Raw genomic sequence first — 13,181 nt, 5'->3', positions numbered from 1 at the left:
TCTTTGGATAAACTTTCTTAAATGGCTGTAACACTCTGATATAATAGAAAATTTAAATTGTATTTTCCTATTGTTTATGTGATGTAAATAATTAAAAATTATCTTAATATGAAAGTTATTTTCTACCAAAGAATCCAGAACTGTAAAAAATTTGTAAGAATTTAACTCATTTTAATTTGTTGTTTGGTATATTTTTTGTCCCCTTTTTGTCCCCTTTTTGAGGAAAAAAATTCCCCTTTTCCCCTTTTTTGAGGATAAAAGGTACTGTGATGCCTGAATTTGTATTAGTGACTGACTTTCTGCTTTTGAATTAGTAAATTTTATTATTTGATAGTAAGTTCTACTAATTTATTTTTACTAATTAATTTTTGAATTAGTGACTGACTTTTCGCTTTTGAATTAGTAAATTTTACTATTTGATAGTAAGTTCTACTAATTTATTTTTACTAATTAATTTTTACTAATTTGAATTAGTGACTGACTTTTTGTTTTTGAATTAGTAAATTTTACTATTAATTAGTAAGTTTTACTAATTTATTTTTACTAATTAATTTTTACTAATTTGAATTAGTGACTGACTTTTTGCTTTTGAATTAGAAAATTTTACTGTTTAATAGTAGGTAAGTTCTACTAATTTATTTTTACTAATTTGAATTAGTGATTGACTTTTTGCTTTTGAATTAGTAAATTTTATTATTTGATAGTAAGTTCTACTAATTTATTTTTACTAATTAATTTTTACTAATTTGAACTAGAGACTGACTTTTTGCTTCCGAATTAGTAAATTTTACTATTAATTAGTAAGTGCAACTAATTTATTAGTAAAATTTACTAATTCAAATGCAAAAAGTCAGTCACTAATTCAAATTAGCAAAAATTGTACTAATTAAAATTGAGAGAGTGATTTTAGGTGTTTTAGGGGATTTTATTAATTTAGAAGAATAAAAAAGTAATTGTTAGCTCTACTAAAAAACAAATTCTACTAAAAATTATTAATTATTAAAATTTCACTGAATCAATAATAAAATTATTACTAAATAATTTCGTGATTTACTCTTCGTCATTTGATTAATACCTTATTTTTGACTAATTCAGAATAAAAAAATTGCCTTTCGGAAAAATGAAAAAAAAAACGTGGAAAAATATAGTTCATTCTCTTTTTTTCTTTCGTAAAACTCAATGCAACAAATTCTAAAATCCACTTCCTTTGATTGTTATCAATGTTTACAGCTTAGTATGCACGTTACCAAGTCCACTGCACTCTTTTATATATATTTATAAAGTTTAATCGTTCTTTCGTTATAAAGATTATGGAGTTGGACCCTCTCTCAACTCAATAACTTGAGCCAATCTTCTGCTCTGTTTCTCGGGCGCAAGTCCTACAAACTTCCTGACGTTAACAGTTGTTAGTGTAAAATATCTCTCGATGCTTAAATGTCGTTACTTTCGTCTAAATGTATGTGTGCATGTGAATATTGGTCTGAAAATGGTGTATATCCCTTTTAATTCACGTGTCTCTCCGCTTCGACCTGCTTGGTAGTAGGAGACCTCAACGCACAGTCGCGTCTCGTCAGTCGTGAGGCTTACATCGTTCAAAAAGCATCATCTTTCCCCCCCAAAAAAAAAAAAAATACTCGCGACAATCATCATCACTTTTTACTATTTCTTCTGAAAAAAATCGTGTGCTTCCTTAATTCGTCAGCAGTTTTGAATACGATTCTCTTCAAAATTACAAGTAAGCCTCGAATTTTTATTCTCTTTTTTCAAAATTTTTTTTTTTTTGATTTTTTAGAATTTTTAATTTATTCTTTACTGTTTGTTGCTCGTGCTGAGAAAATTAATTTTCGTTCTATTTAAAAAAAAGTAATGGAATATTTTTACGTAGATTCTTTTTTGTAATTTTCAAAAAAAAATTTTGGGTACATTTTCTTTTTTGATTTTCTAGTTTTCTAAGAAGTAGACTTTTTTTTTTTTAATTACCAAAGTTGCACAAGTTTTGTAATTCAAATCCCCTGACCTAGCTAATTTTATTTTCAATTTTGAAATTTTTTTAATCATTTCGTGTAACAGGGAAAATTTTTAAATTCGAATTATCATTTTTGGTAAATACAATCTTATCAATTTTCGATATTTTTTCGAACTTTTTGAAAACAAAAATATTTACAAAATTTGAATTGGTGCCTGACTTTTTGCTTTTGAATTAGTAAATTTTATTAATAAATTAGTAGAAATTACATAGTTTATTAGTAAATTTTTTTAATTCAAAAGCAAACAGTTAGTCATCCAATTTAAATTAGTAAATATTTTTACTAATTCAAATTTAGAGTATAATTATTATTTATTATAGTGCATACTTTTCTATTTTGAACAAAAAAATTATAATTTATTTATTTTTGTTTTAAATGTTTTATAATTAAATATTTTGTGAAAAAAGTACTTTCAAGAATTTTTTTCCTTTCTTTAATTTTCGAACTTCATTTTTTTCAAGGGCCTAAATTTTTGTCAAATAAAATAGTTTTCGAATTTCAATTATTGTTTAACATATATTTATTATATTTTGTTTTGTAAATAATTTCAATAATTATTATTAAAATAATAATAATAATAATTATTATTATTATTGTAATAATAACATAATAATAATTTTTCCCATTTTTAATATTGCTTCCTTTCTATTATTTTGCTGCTATTATTGTCAGTACATGCTAATAATTAATTAATAATAAATTTTAACAGTAGAAAAATTGAGGGAAAATCTCAAGCTATTATATAATACTGCTAATGATTAATGATTATCAAGATTTATGGAACAATTATATGATTTCATTCCCGTTGAGTGCCCCGCGAAAAGCAGCACGTGATGTTAAAGAATAAAAAAAAAAGAGTTTTGTGTCCTTGTCGGTAATATTCTTGCGGGGGAGTTTATATATTGAGGTGTTACTGTATATTTAAAAGGAAAGTGCAACCGCAGACGAGACTTTATCATTAAATGAATCTGACACGCAAATTTTAATTCAGTTTTTTTATTACAAATATTTGAGAGAAAAGGATTTTACTCGCACTCTTTAATCTCAAAGCGAGTAAAGACTTGTAATTTTTTTCTTTCAAGATATTTTCATTTTTGACCTTTTTGACTATAGTTAAATATATGTAATTTCTAAAACGATATTTTTAAACACGGAATTTTTAATATGTAATAAATTTTTGATAATTTTTGATAAATTTTAAAAAAATTTTAAAAATTATTAGTATTATTATTTAAAATAATAAATTGTAAATATCAATGTAATTTATAATAATAAATTGTAAATGTTATAATTTATATAATAATATATTCATATTGACGTCTCTAAAGTTCTGAACGTTCAAGTGAAAGAAATTTATTTATTTCTTCTTTAAATTCAAATTTTATTACATTAAAATTATGTGGAATATTGAAAACAATAAATTATAAAAATTCTAAGTATTTAATTTTGTTTTTTTATTTAATTTTTGAAAGTAATTATATTGGCGGAAAATTTTGTTCATTTGCATGTTTAGAACTTGCGGACCATACATATTGATATATTTAAATAAATTTCAATATATAATATAAAATATAAAAATTATATTAAATTCAATTATTTTTTTACGTATAGGAATATTAGAGATAAAAATTCATTACTAAATATTTCACATTGAATGTTATTTTCGAAATTTGGCAATTAAATTCTTAATATACTTTAAAAAATCATAATTAAAAGAAAATTAAAATCAAAAGTGAAAAATTTGAAATCAATTATAATTTCAATTTTTTTTTAGCCGAATAGTCGTTAAAGTAATAGCAATTTCACTCTGAATGGATGTTAGTTGATATAGTGGAGTGATAAGGGACTTATCGAAGTAGGACAAGAAAATTCATTATAAGTAGTTTCTCGCATATTATATATTCTTTAGCCATTGACGATTATCCTGAATTTTTTTTTTCGTTTCGCCCAAATTCAAATATTTTTTAAACATATTTTCGATATTTTTAAATTTAATTTTAAACAAAAAATTTTTAAACTAAACTGAAAGATTATAGTAAATAAATTAAAAAAAGACGCTTTTAAATATGATTTTCATCAGTTATTAAGAATTATAAATAAATTTTCATATATTCGCGAAAAGAAAAAAATTTTAGAAAAATAAATTCGTGTTATTAAAAGAAGGAAGAGGATACAATTATTATAAATTTTAAAGAATAAGAAACATTATTTTTGAGTGAGAAAAAAAATTCCACACGTTATGAATGTCAATCGCAAAATACACACACAGGAACGTAATCATCTTCCGTAATGAGTAACGGATTTATAATATTACGAAGGATCATGTTGCGCGTGTGTATATATTGAAAAACTAAAGACTCTTTCTCTCTCTCTCTCTCTCTTCGTGAAAATTCCAGGGTCGTGTAACTTTTTTTATTTGACTTGCGCATTGCAATTTTTTTCACTCTATACCAGGATATTCAGCTGTTTACAACGTTTATGTACAGTTTTTTTTTCTTTACATAAATATCAATTTTAATACTTTTTAATACAAATAAGTGATAAATAATCCTGTTTTTAATAAATCTGATTAAAAAATTAAGGAAAAGTGAAAATAAAAATTTAAAAACTTCAGGGGGGAATTGAACCCTAAATGTCTATCCTAACAGGAAACGAAGGAGCCTTAACGACCGCGGCTATCGCACAGATATTTTTTTGAAATTACTCTATTTTGAAAATATAATTTAAAATCGGATGTAAAATACCGTTTGAATATTTATTTCTAGACTCGAAAATTCGTAAATTCCAATGACAATTTAGCTTCGAAATTCGGTTCAATTTAAATTTTATTTGTGTCAAATTAAATTTTTGATTAAAAACAAAAATTGAGTTATTTTGACTTTCATTTAATTCAAATAAATTGTATTCGATTCAAATAAAATTTTTTCCCTCACACGTGGTTCATTTCGGAGAGTTTTCATAAAAAATAAAAATTAATTATCCAGTTAATACAAAAGTGCTAAAAACTTAATTAAACGTCCACTTAAACCGCAGTGGCAATAAGTCTATTGTCGATTAGTCGTCAGGCTGAAAGAAAATCGATCCGTTGTTTATTCAACCTGGACGATTATTCTTTTGTGAGTGTTTTGACCCTGTAATGTCGTGCCAGACGTAAAATATCATACTGTGATAATGAGAACGACTTAGTATGTATACATTATACATTAAAAAAAAAAAAAAAAAAAGTGCAAGACCCAGTCTTTTAAAAGGTGTGTGCACACATGTTGTATATAATATATACATTTTTTTTTTAAAATACATTTTATCTATATTTATATACTATATTTTCTCTATTTTTTATTTTTTTTTATCTAACCATATATTTGTGTACATCATGCAATTGCTATCTCAATTTGAAACGGGTCAAGTAGACGCTGTTTGTCGTTCACCAGAGACTTATAAGAAGGTCAAAACTATTTTACGCTGATCGAAAGTCATATTCCGTAAAAAAAAGGAAATTGGGGAGAGACATTACGTATAATGACATTGAATCTTGATAGCCGCGGATGTACATAATTTTTAATAAAAAGAAGAGAAGAAAAAAATTACCTTTCATTCCCTTATCGTCAACATCTTTTATTTGTCTTTCAATTCCCATTTGGAAAATACCGAAGATTTGAATGTTTACCTGCAACATAAAGAAATAAAACATTTTATCATCATTGTCCCGTTTAAAAAATAAATGAATAAAGAAAATATAATTTGTTCCCAAAGTGTAAAATAATAAAAATTATTTTAAAAATTACCCCCCCCCCCCCAAAAGAACTCAGAGCAAATCAAACATTTTGTTACAAATTTTATTTGGTTAAAATAAAATTATTATTTGTGTACAATAAAGTAATAATAATAAACAATCTTTAATTAAAAAAATTGTCACTTTCTTCCGGGCGACAGAGCTTAAAAAATTTTTCCAATAGAAAAATATAATTTTAGAAATCCTGTTTGTTTATACAAAAACACGAAATGATGCTGTATGCATAATTCATAAATAGTTTTTCGAAATAGAATATTTCAATTCTATATAATCTATTTTTAAAAAAGAAACTGGTTCATAGTCTTTTGTATTCTATAACGAAACAAAGTGAAATATTTTCAATTTCTGTAATTCGAATTCACGAAATAGAGAAAATTCACGCGATAGGCAAATTTTTTTCCTTTAATCTGATAATACAAATTTTTTTCAAGTTATGACATAAAATTTGTACTGCAGATGACGATATAACATTTACACAAGTGTGTTTTAATTTTTTTTTTCACTCTTTTCTTTTTATTTTTTATAAGTTAATTTGCCAAAGTTTCATTTTAAATAATCTTCGAGAAAAAAAAAATATTTAAATGAATTGTTCCTGAAAAAAAATTAAGAAATGTGTGAAAAATAAAATTTTGTTTTTCGATTATTGGGGGAAAATTAATAACTATATTAATTCAAAAATAGGTTAAGCAACAAATATTGTTAATAGACAAATTTTTTTTTTGAAAAAAAAATTCCCATCTTGTACTTTTTATTTTAAAAAAATGCCAAGAAGTACATTTTTTTCTATAAAAATATTTTCTCTCTTAATTTTTATTAGACAAAATGCTAAAAAGCAAATTTTGTTCTATAAGAAAATTTCCTCTCGAACTTTTTATAAAAAAAAAAAATGCTAAGAAGCAAATTTTTTTTCTATAAAAGAATTTTCACTTTTCTACTTTTTATTAGAAAAAATGCTAGAAAATTATTTAATTCACAATTTTTTTTGTAAATTAACGAATGCTTTTTTTATTAAATTAAATAAAAATTAATGAATTGAAATTATTTTATCGCTTATAATACTTGTTAGAAAAAAAAAATTCGAAATTATCATTTTTGAAGAAATTATACGATTGTAAAATTTATTATAATAATTAATTATTATAATATAATGGCAGGTACTTTTTGCTAAATTTAATTGCAAGAGTAAATTGGCTGTTTTTAACTATAAATATACTATGAAAGCTATATAATTTCATGACAAATGCATTGCGAAAATATTATGCCACTGTATGTTGAGAGAGAGAGAGAGAGAGAGACTTTGGGAAGGTGAAAAATAGTAAGTCGGTACAATTTCCATCGTGCCCCGATTAGAACTAATTAAACCGATCCTTGTACTTTAACCTCAAGTCAGCGTTACTCAATCACCTGCCTTCGAATGCTTCGAGACTCAATAGAATTTTTTTTCCACTTTTTTGTAATTTTGTAAAATTTCATTCAATAATTTTTCCCTTCTCATCACACAAATATTCAATATTGCTTTGATTTTTCAATTTCAATTTTTTAACGGAGGAAGTTTTATTTCCATTAACTTTAAGAAAAATAATTTCAAAAAAAAAAAGATAAAAATATAATCCTTCCTCTATAAGCAAAATTGTCTATTAATTTCTAGTTACAAAATTATTAAAGTTATTTAAAGAACAAATGAAAATAAAAATTCAGCATCGAGCCCCTTTATGCTGTTAAATAAATAAAATTTATTTTTTTTATTAATTAATTAAAAATTAATAAAATTTATTTTCTTTTATTAATTAATTAAAAATAAATAAAAATAAAATTATATTTTCAAAACCCAAAATAAATGATAAGAAAGCATTTTCCAACAGCTTTTGTGGTAATGTAAATGAAAATTTTCGAAAAGAAAAATTGAATAACTATATAATTAATATAGGAAAAAAAAAATACTAGTCATATGAGTTTCAAGGGTAAAATTTATCGTAAGAAACTAAAGAAAACAAAATGCATGTAAGAGCATGACAGATATATTAAACTTTATTATATAATGTCCTTTACTTGCTATATTTTATTTTTCTATATTTATTCTCTTTCTGAGTCATGTTATTTTTTTTCAAGTGTCACCGTGATTTTTTTTTATAAATTTTTCACTCACAATATACTATTTTCACAATCCCGTCACTATTACTATTTAAACTTTTATTAAGTAAAAAATTTCTTTACATTTAGTGAAAAAATTTTCCAATTATTAAAATGCACGCAAACAGTTTATTTTTAAATATTTAAATTTATTTATTTATTTAGTAAAATGATTTTTAATAAGTGTTTATAAATGAAAAATTATAATTATATAATAAAAACAATAGCAATAATAAAATTAGTACCTATAGTTGAAAATAAAAATAAATAAAATGTATTTTTTTGAAAATGAAAAAATAGAGAACTAAACAATTCAGTTAATAATTAAAATAAACTAAGAATTAAAATAAAATCATAAGCAGGAATAGTTTAAGAAAAACAAAAGAACACTTTTTTCAAATTAAACATTTTTTTAAAATATAAAGAATCTAGTGCCAAAAATAATGCTTCTGTCAGATGAGAATTTTTTAACCATAAACTTTATGTTATATCGCGTGTCATATAAATAGTTTGAATGTGTAATTAACAATATTTATTACCAATAGGTTTCACTAATAAAAATTTATAGTTCTTTGCAATAGACTCAGAGTTATGAACCGCAGCTAGAGAATAAAAAAAAATTTTTATTATTACAAAGCACTACTAGTTCATCTTAAACATGCCCTTAAAGCACAAAATGTTGTGAAATAACAAAAGACAAGTTTCTTTTTCCTATATTTAATTTATGCTCTTTCCAAGACTGATTTTGATTTTTTTTTTTAAGTCAATAAATCAAATATTATAGTCTTTTTTTTGTATTGAAAATTGAAATAATAAATTTTATATTGAATGTTTTTAAGAAAAAAAAAATTATAAATATAGAAAATTGCAAAGTTTTCTTTTTTAGTTAAAACGATTATTAAAGTTACTAATTTTGTGACTCTTTGAAGCGGCGGGTAGAAAGTTTTTTTCGAGGACAAGGTAGGATTACCATAGCATCTGCAAAATTTGATTAACAGTTGCTCTCAAATAAGTCTCTTCATGGTCACATTCCCATTACATTTACTTACATAATTTTATGGTTTGCAATTCATATTATATACATATATGGGCATTATACACGCGAAGAAAAAAATTTTCTGTTATGTAGAAAAATTATCAAAATCTTTTTGTCAATTTGCAAAAATTATTCATTTTTCGTCAAATAAAAATTTATACAATTTTTTCAAATGAAAAATTACACATTTTTTTTAATTGAAAAATTGCAAATTTTTTTCACAATCAATAAAAAATTGTAAAAACTGAAGTAAAATTGAATTAAAAAAAATTGTTGACTACAGAATTTTTATAATAAAGGAAAAATATTTTTTTGCAACGTGTATTTGTCAAAATAAGATTTATAGAGTATATGAAATATTTATTGTTACACGAGAAATTTTTTAAATATTCCGTAATAAAAATTTTCCTCATAATTAGGAGCATAGAAATTAATTCATTAGAGAAAAATTTAGCATTACAAAATAATAATTAAAAAAAAAATACAAATTGAACCATTTTTTTGGTAGAAAAATTTAGCATTCGAAAAAATTATTTTTCAGAAGAATTTTTAATTCTTTAATATTTTTTGCTTTTCTTAATTTTGCATAATTAAATTTGCAATAATTAATTAAAGAAACTGAAAATTTAAAAAATTGGAAATTGAAAGAGTAAAAAGGAAAGAAGCAAAAAAATTAAAAAGTAAAAAAATAAAAATGGAAAGAAACAAAAAATTAAAAAAGGAAAGAAGCGAAAAAATTTGAAAACTAAGAAATTAAAAAGGAAAAAGCTAAAAAATGAAAAATTGAAGAAAAAATTGAGAAATACAAGGAAGTGATAATGAATGTAGAAAATTTTGATGATGAATTTTAAAGAGCGATGCTTATAATAATCCTATAATAAAGAGCGATTTGTCATATATTTATTAATATGACAAGCGGAAAAGTGGTTTTAATTTCAAATAATCGATCGACTGGTACACACGTAACGTCTGGTGTTTACTCGGCAACAAGTGCAAACGATCGTCCCTGCGTCGACTTTCATCGACACCTCATGAAAAATTGCGCAATCCAGCAAAATGCATGGTTCTTGCACTCTTAACACGTATAATTTCCACTATTTACAGAACCAGTGATACTTAACGGTTTTGTGGGTCGCAATTGTACTCTACGTAACAGATAACGGCTATCAAATACACACATAACTTAAAAAAACACTTTAAATTATTATATTTATATTTTTTTATATACTGTTTATGTTGCTTTAAAAGAATTACTAAATTAATATTTATACATGCAGAAAAAGGATGTATTTTACTCGGAGGCCTACTAAACGCTTTACTTGTTTGAAATAAATTTTATTTGCTTTAAGTAAATTTTATTTGTTTCAAATAAATTTTTTTGGATTTAAATTATTAAATAAATAATTATTAAATTATTTGGATCAGCTAAATTTTATTTGTTTCAAATAAATATTATTTGTCTCAAATAAATATTATTTGCTTTAAATAAATTTTATTTGTCTCAAATAAATATTATTTGGTTTAAATAAATTTTTTTTGCTTCAAATACATTTTTTTGGATCGACTTTTTTTTATTTGTTTCAAATAAATTTTATTTGTATCAAATACACTTCATGTGGATCAACTATATTTTATTTCTTTCAAATGATTTTTATTTGAATAAATATTATTTGGTTTGGATAAATTTTATTTGTCGCAAACAAATTTTATTTGGTTCAAACAAAAATTTTATTTGTGTCGAATAACATTTTTATTTAAAACAAATAAATAATTTAGTAGACTCTGAGAACAGTAAATTATTTATTTAACTCAATCAAAATATATTTGATTCAAATAAAATTTTTCTCTGGGTGTAGTTGTTATGATTAAATTGATATTATTTATGACAAAAGATATAGAAACTATAAATTGATATTTAAATTATTTTAAAAAATCACTAAATTATTTTCACCCAGGGGAAAATTTTATTTAAACCAAATATAATTTATTTAAATTGAATAAAAGTTTATATGTCTCAGAGCCTGTTAAATTATTCTTTTGTTCCAAATAAAAATTTTATTCGATACAAATAAACTTTTTACTTAAAAAAAATTGAATTTTTTTTTAAATAAAATTTTTCATTGAATTAAATAGAATTTTATTTCGATCAAATAAAATTTTATTTAAACCGAATAGAATTAGTTGAAGCAAATAAAAAGTTGACTTGACTCAGATTTTATTTAAACCAAATAGAATTTATTTGAAACAAATAAGAAAATTTATTTGGCTCTGAATCAAATACATCTTTTTTCTAAGTGTTTTTTTTTATTTCTTGGATTCTTCTTAACAAACAAAAATTACTTTGGTTCAAATATTTTGATTAATTTTTAAAAATAATTAGTTTGTCGAATAATTATTCGACAAATTAATTATTAAAATTAAATAAATTTTTTTCTAGTAAATATTTTTATAGTTTTCATTCTTCACTTTTTTTTTATACCAACAGGCTAGAATTTAGCTGCTTTTTGCATGTCTTCGAGTCACAATAAGACAACAGATAACTACTGTCGATTTAGATAAAAAGCTGTCCGCAGGATATATATTATATACAATGCATTTTCGCTGCACTAAATTATTTTCCCCCTTACTTTAAAAAAAAGGAAAAAAAACTGATATACTTTTATCTATTGCACGTAAGCGACCGTACATAATTGTTATTTGCTTGACATTAGGCCAAGGGAAAATTACCTTACATTACAATTACAAGTCAAGTGACACATAAATGAGAAGCGGCACGAAAATTTTCAATATCACGAAAATCGACAAAAATTTATATTCAGAGTAGTATAAAAAAAAAAATTTTTTTATTTGATTCGCTAGTTCCTTACTTCACTCACTCAATTTTTATTATTGAATAAATATTTACTTGAAACAAATAATTTTTATTTAAATCGAATCTAAAATAGTAATTCAAGTATATTAAATATTTTTTCTTTTAAATTAGTAATTAATAATCGAATTGTTTTTTGTTTAGCAAAATTATAGCTGAGTTTTTTAATTAAGCCAAATTTTTTTCGGACTGAATTTTTCATTTGGCCGAATTATTTTGAACAGAATTTTCTATTTGGCCGAATTATTTTGAATAGAATTTTCCATTCGACCGAATTATTTCGAACAGAATTTTCCATTTAGCAGAATTATTTTGAACAGAATTTTTCATTTAGCAAAATTTTTGTATTAACCTAAAAGAATTTTCTGTTTAGCCGAATTATTTTGAACAGAATTTTCCATTTAGCAGAAGTTTTATTTGAGTCGAATTATTTTTAACAGAATTTTCCATTTGGCAGAAGTTTTATTTTAGCCGAATTATTTTTAAGAGAATTTTCCATTTGGATGAATTTTTATTCAAGTCGAATTATTTTTAACTTTATTTTCCATTTGGCCGAATTTTCAAATCATAATAATTTAGTCAAAAATTCATCTGATTCTTTAGAATTATTGATTATTAAGTAAATTAATAAACATTTATAATGAGTTTTGTATTTTCCGAGAGTTGCCTTGTACTATCTACTTTTCTACTTTATACATATGTAAGAGAGGGCAGCAATGCTTTTCTTTTGGAGCGACCAACTTGTCCAAAGATCAAGAACAACCAGTAAGTTTCAATACTTTGTACACAATAATCGTTTCTTTTTTTTCTTTTTTTTTTCTGCGGTAGAAAAGTTAGGTTCTGCAATAGTGGCATTTTTACCAATTTCGAATGTTACTTTTTTAATTCCTTGAGGAATTATATTCCTTTAGGATCACTCTTATAATCTTGATCTGTGTATGCAATTCTATTAACACTTTTTATCGAAAGGAAAATCCTCGATAAATCTGGTTTTATGATTAGATTCCAAAAAAAAACGAACTGCATTAATTAATTTCTCTTTTCTTTTGACATTTTTTCCTCCAATATCTTATGTCAGACTTCTATAATGCTTATTTCCATTTTGAGATGTCAATGTCAGGTGTTATTAGAGCAGAAAATTTAAAAAGTATATTGAGAGATTTCTCCACAAATTCATGGTCTGTAATTACTAATTCTCAATGGAGGGAAATTAATTGTCCTTTAGGAGCACTTACACAACACCAGTTATGAAGTTGTAGGTTATTTTCTCAATATAGAGTTATAGATTTATAGACTTTTATTTTTAATAATAGAGAATTTTAAGGG

At 23.5% G+C, this 13,181-nt stretch overlaps 2 protein-coding genes across 4 annotated transcripts in view; one reads left to right on the top strand and one right to left on the bottom strand.

Moving 5' to 3' along the window:
- LOC122508560 (nuclear receptor subfamily 4 group A member 3-like) overlaps positions 1–5,771 on the bottom strand; it is a 30,102-nt gene extending 24,331 nt beyond the window's left edge. The window contains exon 1 of the mRNA XM_043621995.1: positions 5,616–5,771. The gene's annotated coding sequence lies outside the window, so the exon portion shown is untranslated. The remainder of the gene's footprint in view (positions 1–5,615) is intronic.
- LOC122508556 (thyroid receptor-interacting protein 11-like) overlaps positions 1–13,181 on the top strand; it is a 57,951-nt gene that overhangs the window by 19,331 nt on the left and 25,439 nt on the right. Inside the window, exon 1 of one of the 3 annotated variants that reach the window (XR_006302242.1) lies at positions 1,451–1,735. The exons of the other annotated variants lie outside the window; for them this stretch is intronic. The gene's annotated coding sequence lies outside the window, so the exon portion shown is untranslated. Of the gene's footprint in view, positions 1–1,450; positions 1,736–13,181 lie in introns of those variants that run through there. 3 annotated transcript variants of the gene reach the window in all.

This window comes from Leptopilina heterotoma, unplaced genomic scaffold (genome assembly GCF_015476425.1).
Source record: "Leptopilina heterotoma isolate Lh14 unplaced genomic scaffold, ASM1547642v1 Lhet_54, whole genome shotgun sequence".
Lineage (NCBI taxonomy): Eukaryota > Metazoa > Arthropoda > Insecta > Hymenoptera > Figitidae > Leptopilina > Leptopilina heterotoma.
The sequence above is the reverse complement of the archived record's forward strand: the minus strand, read 5'-3'. Positions and strand labels throughout refer to the sequence as shown.